Source organism: Ranitomeya variabilis, chromosome 1 (genome assembly GCF_051348905.1).
Source record: "Ranitomeya variabilis isolate aRanVar5 chromosome 1, aRanVar5.hap1, whole genome shotgun sequence".
In the NCBI taxonomy this organism is placed as follows: domain Eukaryota; kingdom Metazoa; phylum Chordata; class Amphibia; order Anura; family Dendrobatidae; genus Ranitomeya; species Ranitomeya variabilis.
In genome coordinates, this window is record NC_135232.1 from 832,370,888 (window position 1) to 832,378,387 (window position 7,500).

General features: G+C 46.1%; 14 non-coding genes across 14 annotated transcripts in view; all 14 read left to right on the top strand.

Moving 5' to 3' along the window:
- The first annotated feature begins 1,040 nt into the window (after positions 1–1,040).
- Positions 1,041–1,112, top strand: TRNAA-UGC (transfer RNA alanine (anticodon UGC)). The gene has a single exon. It is a non-coding gene; the product is annotated as a tRNA-Ala (tRNA).
- Positions 1,113–1,239: 127 nt separating this feature from the next.
- TRNAA-CGC (transfer RNA alanine (anticodon CGC)) lies at positions 1,240–1,311 on the top strand. Its single transcript has one exon. It is a non-coding gene; the product is annotated as a tRNA-Ala (tRNA).
- A 451-nt stretch (positions 1,312–1,762) lies between these two features.
- TRNAA-UGC (transfer RNA alanine (anticodon UGC)) lies at positions 1,763–1,834 on the top strand. The gene has a single exon. It is a non-coding gene; the product is annotated as a tRNA-Ala (tRNA).
- Positions 1,835–1,961: 127 nt separating this feature from the next.
- TRNAA-CGC (transfer RNA alanine (anticodon CGC)) lies at positions 1,962–2,033 on the top strand. Its single transcript has one exon. It is a non-coding gene; the product is annotated as a tRNA-Ala (tRNA).
- Positions 2,034–2,553: 520 nt separating this feature from the next.
- TRNAA-UGC (transfer RNA alanine (anticodon UGC)) lies at positions 2,554–2,625 on the top strand. Its single transcript has one exon. It is a non-coding gene; the product is annotated as a tRNA-Ala (tRNA).
- A 127-nt stretch (positions 2,626–2,752) lies between these two features.
- TRNAA-CGC (transfer RNA alanine (anticodon CGC)) lies at positions 2,753–2,824 on the top strand. Its single transcript has one exon. It is a non-coding gene; the product is annotated as a tRNA-Ala (tRNA).
- Positions 2,825–4,126: 1,302 nt separating this feature from the next.
- TRNAA-UGC (transfer RNA alanine (anticodon UGC)) lies at positions 4,127–4,198 on the top strand. The gene has a single exon. It is a non-coding gene; the product is annotated as a tRNA-Ala (tRNA).
- A 126-nt stretch (positions 4,199–4,324) lies between these two features.
- On the top strand, positions 4,325–4,396 carry TRNAA-CGC (transfer RNA alanine (anticodon CGC)). The gene has a single exon. It is a non-coding gene; the product is annotated as a tRNA-Ala (tRNA).
- Positions 4,397–4,916: 520 nt separating this feature from the next.
- Positions 4,917–4,988, top strand: TRNAA-UGC (transfer RNA alanine (anticodon UGC)). Its single transcript has one exon. It is a non-coding gene; the product is annotated as a tRNA-Ala (tRNA).
- Positions 4,989–5,115: 127 nt separating this feature from the next.
- TRNAA-CGC (transfer RNA alanine (anticodon CGC)) lies at positions 5,116–5,187 on the top strand. Its single transcript has one exon. It is a non-coding gene; the product is annotated as a tRNA-Ala (tRNA).
- Positions 5,188–5,707: 520 nt separating this feature from the next.
- On the top strand, positions 5,708–5,779 carry TRNAA-UGC (transfer RNA alanine (anticodon UGC)). The gene has a single exon. It is a non-coding gene; the product is annotated as a tRNA-Ala (tRNA).
- Positions 5,780–5,906: 127 nt separating this feature from the next.
- Positions 5,907–5,978, top strand: TRNAA-CGC (transfer RNA alanine (anticodon CGC)). Its single transcript has one exon. It is a non-coding gene; the product is annotated as a tRNA-Ala (tRNA).
- Positions 5,979–6,498: 520 nt separating this feature from the next.
- On the top strand, positions 6,499–6,570 carry TRNAA-UGC (transfer RNA alanine (anticodon UGC)). The gene has a single exon. It is a non-coding gene; the product is annotated as a tRNA-Ala (tRNA).
- A 918-nt stretch (positions 6,571–7,488) lies between these two features.
- TRNAA-UGC (transfer RNA alanine (anticodon UGC)) overlaps positions 7,489–7,500 on the top strand; it is a 72-nt gene continuing 60 nt past the window's right edge. The window contains exon 1 of the tRNA in view: positions 7,489–7,500. This exon is cut by the window's right edge and continues 60 nt beyond it. This is a non-coding gene — a tRNA (tRNA-Ala).

Consider the following 7,500-nt stretch of genomic DNA (forward strand, 5'->3'; position numbering starts at 1 on the left):
CTCTAGCCTGATTAAAGTGGGAAATGTGCAATAGCTTTGCATTAAGGACAAGCTTCAGAGTCTCTACTTGGTATCATCAGAAAACCGAGTTGGAGTGTCGTGCCGGAAGCTTGAATAGGTCAGCTGATGTATCTCTAAGAATTCACAGTTTTTTTCTCAAGGTGGTTCAGCGATTTGAATAAATGCCAACCCTTGTCTGCAAAAATCTTGACCCGTTTCCTGCAAGTTTCTGAAAGTGGTGCAAATAACGGGGATGTAGCTCAGTGGTAGATCGCACGCTTTGCATGTGTGAGGCCCCGGGTTCAATCCCCGGCATCTCCATGGCCTGGGTTTACGTGCAAAGGATGCACTTCCTACTGGTGACTACTTTTCCTTCTCCTTATGTGGTTCCTGCAGTCACTCGGTGAAAGAATTACTTGTCAGTGCTCCATCCCACTAGGAGACTTTTGGGGATGTATCTCAGTGGTAGAGCGCATGCTTCACATGTATGAAGTCCTGGGTTCAACCCCCAGCATCTCCAAACTTTTCCTAATATGGCTAGAAAGCTTTAGCAAACCCACTCACGCTTAGTAGTGTCGTCAAGACTCGCAAGGAATCTTTGACGCTTAAACTGGCTTCTTTGCCAGGTCACATAGCAGGATGAGGCTTTTTGCCGCAGCAGATTCTAAAGACTGCATGCAACCTAAGGCAAGGGCAACACTTTACCACCCAGTAAAATGTTTTCAATGGGAACTGGACTTTCAACAAACTTTGCACAAATCAATAGCACAGGCAAATATAGGAAACTTTCTCTAGCCTGATTAAAGTGGGAAATGTGCAACAGCTTTGCATTAAGGACAAGCTTCAGAGTCTCTACTTGGTATCATCAGAAAACCGAGTTGGAGTGTCGTGCCGGAAGCTTGAATAGGTCAGCTGATGTATCTCTAAGAATTCACAGATTTTTTTTCTCAAGGTGGTTCAGCGATTTGAATAAATGCCAACCCTTGTCTGCAAAAATCTTGACCCGTTTCCTGCAAGTTTCTGAAAGTGGTGCTAATAACGGGGATGTAGCTCAGTGGTAGAGCGCACGCCTTGCATGTGTGAGGCCCCGGGTTCAATCCCCGGCATCTCTATGGCCTGGGTTTACGTGCAAAGGACGCACTTCCTACAGGTGACTACTTTTCCTTCTCCTTATGTGGTTCCTGCAGTCACGCGGTGAAAGAATTACTTGTCAGTGCTCCATCCCACTAGGAGACTTTTGGGGATGTAGCTCAGTGGTAGAGCGCATGCTTCGCATGTATGAGGTCCTGGGTTCAACCCCCAGCATCTCCAAACTTTTCTTAATATGGCTAGAAAGCTTTAGCAAACACACTCACGCTTAGTAGTGTCGTCAAGACTTGCAAGGAATCTTTGACGCTTAAACTGGCTTCTTTGCCAGGTCACATAGCAGGACAAGGCTTTTTGCCGCGGCAGATTCTTTCTTTCAACAAACTTTGCACAAATCAATAGCACAGGCAAATATAGGAAACTTTCTCTAGCCTGATTAAAGTGGGAAATGTGCAATAGTTTTGCATTAAGGACAAGCTTCAGAGTCTCTACTTGGTATCATCAGAAAACCGATTTGGAGTGTCGTGCCGGAAGCTTGAATAGGTCAGCTGATGTATCTCTAAGAATTCACAGAGTTTTTTTCTCAAGGTGGTTCAGCGATTTGAATAAATGCCAACCCTTGTCTGCAAAAATCTTGACCCGTTTCCTGCAAGTTTCTGAAAGTGGTGCAAATAACGGGGATGTAGCTCAGTGGTAGAGCGCACGCCTTGCATGTGTGAGGCCCCGGGTTCAATCCCCGGCATCTCCATGGCCTGGGTTTACGTGCAAAGGATGCACTTACTACTGGTGACTACTTTTCCTTCTCCTTATGTGGTTCCTGCAGTCACTCGGTGAAAGAATTACTTGTCAGTGCTCCATCCCACTGGGAGACTTTTGAGGATGTAGCTCAGTGGTAGAGTGCATGCCTCGCATGTATGAGGTCCTGGGTTCAACCCCCAGCATCTCCAAACTTTGCCTAATATGGCTAGAAAGCTTTAGCACACACACTCACGCTTAGTAGTGTCGTCAAGACTCGCAAGGAAACTTTGACGCTTAAACTGGCTTCTTTGCCAGGTCACATAGCAGGACGAGGCTTTTTGCCGCGGCAGATTCTAAAGACTGCATGCAACCTAAGGCAAGGGCAACACTTTACCACCCAGTAAAATGTTTTCAATGGGAACTGGACTTTCAACAAACTTTGCACAAATCAATAGCACAGGCAAATATAGGAAACTTTCTCTAGCCTGATTAAAGTGGGAAATGTGCAATAGTTTTGCATTAAGGACAAGCTTCAGAGTCTCTACTTGGTATCATCAGAAAACCGAGTTGGAGTGTCGTGCCGGAAGCTTGAATAGGTCAGCTGATGTATCTCTAAGAATTCACTGAGTTTTTTTCTCAAGGTGGTTCAGCGATTTGAATAAATGCCAACCCTTGTCTGCAAAAATCTTGACCCGTTTCCTGCAAGTTTCTGAAAGTGGTGCAAATAACGGGGATGTAGCTCAGTGGTAGAGCGCACGCCTTGCATGTGTGAGGCCCCGGGTTCAATCCCCGGCATCTCCATGGCCTGGGTTTACGTGCAAAGGATGCACTTACTACTGGTGACTACTTTTCCTTCTCCTTATGTGGTTCCTGCAGTCACTCGGTGAAAGAATTACTTGTCAGTGCTCCATCCCACTGGGAGACTTTTGAGGATGTAGCTCAGTGGTAGAGTGCATGCCTCGCATGTATGAGGTCCTGGGTTCAACCCCCAGCATCTCCAAACTTTGCCTAATATGGCTAGAAAGCTTTAGCAAACACACTCACGCTTAGTAGTGTCGTCAAGACTCGCAAGTAATCTTTGACGCTTAAACTGGCTTCTTTGCCAGGTCAAATAGCAGGACGAGGCTTTTTGCCGCGGCAGATTCTAAAGACTGCATGCAACCTAAGGCAAGGGCAACAATTTACCACCCAGTAAAATGTTTTCAATGGGAACTGGACTTTCAACAAACTTTGCACAAATCAATAGCACAGGCAAATATAGGAAACTTTCTCTAGCCTAATTAAAGTGGGAAATGTGCAATAGCTTTGCATTAAGGACAAGCTTCAGAGTCTCTACTTGGTATCATCAGAAAACCGAGTTGGAGTGTCGTGCCGGAAGCTTGAATAGGTCAGCTGATGTATCTCTAAGAATTCACAGAGTTTTTTTCTCAAGGTGGTTCAGCGATTTGAATAAATGCCAACCCTTGTCTGCAAAAATCTTGACCCGTTTCCTGCAAGTTTCTGAAAGTGGTGCAAATAACGGGGATGTAGCTCAGTGGTGGAGTGCACGCTTTGCATGTGTGAGGCCCCGGGTTCAATCCCCGGCATCTCCATGGCCTGGGTTTACGTGCAAAGGACGCACTTCCTACAGGTGACTACTTTTCCTCCTCCTTATGTGGTTCCTGCAGTCACTCGGTGAAAGAATTACTTGTCAGTGCTCCATCCCACTAGGAGACTTTTGGGGATGTAGCTCAGTGTAGCTTCGCATGTATGAGGTCCTGGGTTCAACCCCCAGCATCTCCAAACTTTTCCTAATATAGCTAGAAAGCTTTAGCAAAGACACTCACGCTTAGTAGTGTCGTCAAGACTCGCAAGGTATCTTTGACGCTTAAACCGGCTTCTTTGCCAGGTCAATTAGCAGGACGAGGCTTTTTGCCGCGGCAGATTCTAAAGACTGCATGCAACCTAAGGCAAGGGCAACACTTTACCACCCAGTAAAATGTTTTCAATGGGAACTGGACTTTCAACAAACTTTGCACAAATCAATAGCACAGGCAAATATAGGAAACTTTCTCTAGCCTGATTAAAGTGGGAAATGTGCAATAGCTTTGCATTAAGGACAAGCTTCAGAGTCTCTACTTGGTATCATCAGAAAACCGAGTTGGAGTGTCGTGCCGGAAGCTTGAATAGGTCAGCTGATGTATTTCTAAGAATTCACAGAGTTTTTTTCTCAAGGTGGTTCAGCGATTTGAATAAATGCCAACCCTTGTCTGCAAAAATCTTGACCCGTTTCCTGCAAGTTTCTGAAAGTGGTGCAAATAACGGGGATGTAGCTCAGTGGTAGAGCGCACGCATTGCATGTGTGAGGCCCCGGGTTCAATCCCCGGCATCTCCATGGCCTGGGTTTACGTGCAAAGGACGCACTTCCTACAGGTGACTACTTTCCTTCTCCTTATGTGGTTCCTGCAGTCACTCGGTGAAAGAATTACTTGTCAGTGCTCCATCCCACTAGGAGACTTTTGGGGATGTAGCTCAGTGGTAGAGCGCATGCTTCGCATGTATGAGGTCCTAGGTTCAACCCCCAGCATCTTCAAACTTTGCCTAATATGGCTAGAAAGCTTTAGCACACACACTCACGCTTAGTAGTGTCGTCAAGACTCGCAAGGAATCTTTGACGCTTAAACTGGCTTCTTTGCCAGGTCACATAGCAGGACGAGGCTTTTTGCCGCGGCAGATTCTAAAGACTGCATGCAACCTAAGGCAAGGGCAACACTTTACCACCCAGTAAAATGTTTTCAATGGGAACTGGACTTTCAACAAACTTTGCACAAATCAATAGCACAGGCAAATATAGGAAACTTTCTCTAGCCTGATTAAAGTGGGAAATGTGCAACAGCTTTTCATTAAGGACAAGCTTCAGAGTCTCTACTTGGTATCATCAGAAAACCGAGTTGGAGTGTCGTGCCGGAAGCTTGAATAGGTCAGCTGATGTATCTCTAAGAATTCACAGAGTTTTTTTCTCAAGGTGGTTCAGCGATTTGAATAAATGCCAACCCTTGTCTTCAAAAATCTTGACCCGTTTCCTGCAAGTTTCTGAAAGTGGTGCTAATAACGGGGATGTAGCTCAGTGGTAGAGCGCACGCTTTGCATGTGTGAGGCCCCGGGTTCAATCCCCGGCATCTCCATGGCCTGGGTTTACATGCAAAGGACGCACTTCCTACAGGTGACTACTTTTCCTTCTCCTTATGTGGTTCCTGCAGTCACTCGGTGAAAGAATTACTTGTCAGTGCTCCATCCCACTAGGAGACTTTTGGGGATGTAGCTCAGTGGTAGAGTGCATGCTTCGCATGTATGAGGTCCTGGGTTCAACCCCCAGCATCTCCAAACTTTGCCTAATATGGCTGGAAAGCTTTAGCACACACACACTCACGCTTAGTAGTGTCGTCAAGACTCGCAAGGAATCTCTGACGCTTAAACTGGCTTCTTTGCCAGGTCACATAGCAGGATGAGGCTTTTTGCCGCGGCAGATTCTAAAGACTGCATGCAACCTAAGGCAAGGGCAACACTTTACCACCCAGTAAAATGTTTTCAATGGGAACTGGACTTTCAACAAACTTTGCACAAATCAATAGCACAGGCAAATATAGGAAACTTTCTCTAGCCTGATTAAAGTGGGAAATGTGCAACAGCTTTGCATTAAGGACAAGCTTCAGAGTCTCTACTTGGTATCATCAGAAAACCGAGTTGGAGTGTCGTGCCGGAAGCTTGAATAGGTCAGCTGATGTATCTCTAAGAATTCACAGTTTTTTTCTCAAGGTGGTTCAGCGATTTGAATAAATGCCAACCCTTGTCTGCAAAAATCTTGACCCGTTTCCTGCAAGTTTCTGAAAGTGGTGCAAATAACGGGGATGTAGCTCAGTGGTAGAGCGCACGCCTTGCATGTGTGAGTCCCCGGGTTCAATCCCCGGCATCTCCATGGCCTGGGTTTACGTGCAAAGGACGCACTTACTACTGGTGACTACTTTTCCTTCTCCTTATGTGGTTCCTGCAGTCACTCGGTGAAAGAATTACTTGTCAGTGCTCCATCCCACTAGGAGACTTTTGGGGATGTAGCTCAGTGGTAGAGCGCATGCTTCGCATGTATGAGGTCCTGGGTTCAACCCCCAGCATCTCCAAACTTTTCCTAATATGGCTAGAAAGCTTTAGCAAACACACTCACGCTTAGTAGTGTCGTCAAGACTCGCAAGGAATCTTTGACGCTTAAACTGGCTTCTTTGCCAGGTCACATAGCAGGACGAGGCTTTTTGCCGCGGCAGATTCTAAAGACTGCATGCAACCTAAGGCAAGGGCAACACTTTACCACCCAGTAAAATGTTTTCAATGGGAACTGGACTTTCAGCAAACTTTGCACAAATCAATAGCACAGGCAAATATAGGAAACTTTCTCTAGCCTGATTAAAGTGGGAAATGTGCAACAGCTTTGCATTAAGGACAAGCTTCAGAGTCTCTACTTGGTATCATCAGAAAACCGAGTTGGAGTGTCGTGCCGGAAGCTTGAATAGGTCAGCTGATGTATCTCTAAGAATTCACTGAGTTTTTTTCTCAAGGTGGTTCAGCGATTTGAATAAATGCCAACCCTTGTCTGCAAAAATCTTGACCCGTTTCCTGCAAGTTTCTGAAAGTGGTGCAAATAACGGGGATGTAGCTCAGTGGTAGAGCGCACGCTTTGCATGTGTGAGGCCCCGGGTTCAATCCCCGGCATCTCCATGGCCTGGGTTTACGTGCAAAGGGCGCACTTCCTACAGGTGACTACTTTTCCTTCTCCTTATGTGGTTCCTGCAGTCACTCGGTGAAAGAATTACTTGTCAGTGCTCCATCCCACTGGGAGACTTTTGGGGATGTAGCTCAGTGGTAGAGCGCATGCTTCACATGTATGAGGTCCTTGGTTCAACCCCCAGCATCTCCAAACTTTGCCTAATATGGCTAGAAAGCTTTAGCAAACACACTCACGCTTAGTAGTGTCGTCAAGACTCGCAAGGAATCTTTGACGCTTAAACTGGCTTCTTTGCCAGGTCACATAGCAGGACGAGGCTTTTTGCCGCGGCAGATTCTAAAGACTGCATGCAACCTAAGGCAAGGGCAACACTTTACCACCCAGTAAAATGTTTTCAATGGGAACTGGACTTTCAACAAACTTTGCACAAATCAATAGCACAGGCAAATATAGGAAACTTTCTCTAGCCTGATTAAAGTGGGAAATGTGCAATAGCTTTGCATTAAGGACAAGCTTCAGAGTCTCTACTTGGTATCATCAGAAAACCGAGTTGGAGTGTCGTGCCGGAAGCTTGAATAGGTCAGCTGATTTATCTCTAAGAATTCACAGAGTTTTTTTCTCAAGGTGGTTCAGCGATTTGAATAAATGCCAACCCTTGTCTGCAAAAATCTTGACCCGTTTCCTGCAAGTTTCTGAAAGTGGTGCAAATAACGGGGATGTAGCTCAGTGGTAGAGCGCACGCTTTGCATGTGTGAGGCCCCGGGTTCAATCCCCAACATCTCCATGGCCTGGGTTTCCGTGCAAAGGACGCACTTCCTACAGGTGACTACTTTTCCTTCTCCTTATGGGGTTCCTGCAGTCACTCGGTGAAAGAATTACTTGTCAGTGCTCCATCCCACTGGGAGACTTTTGGGGATGTAGCT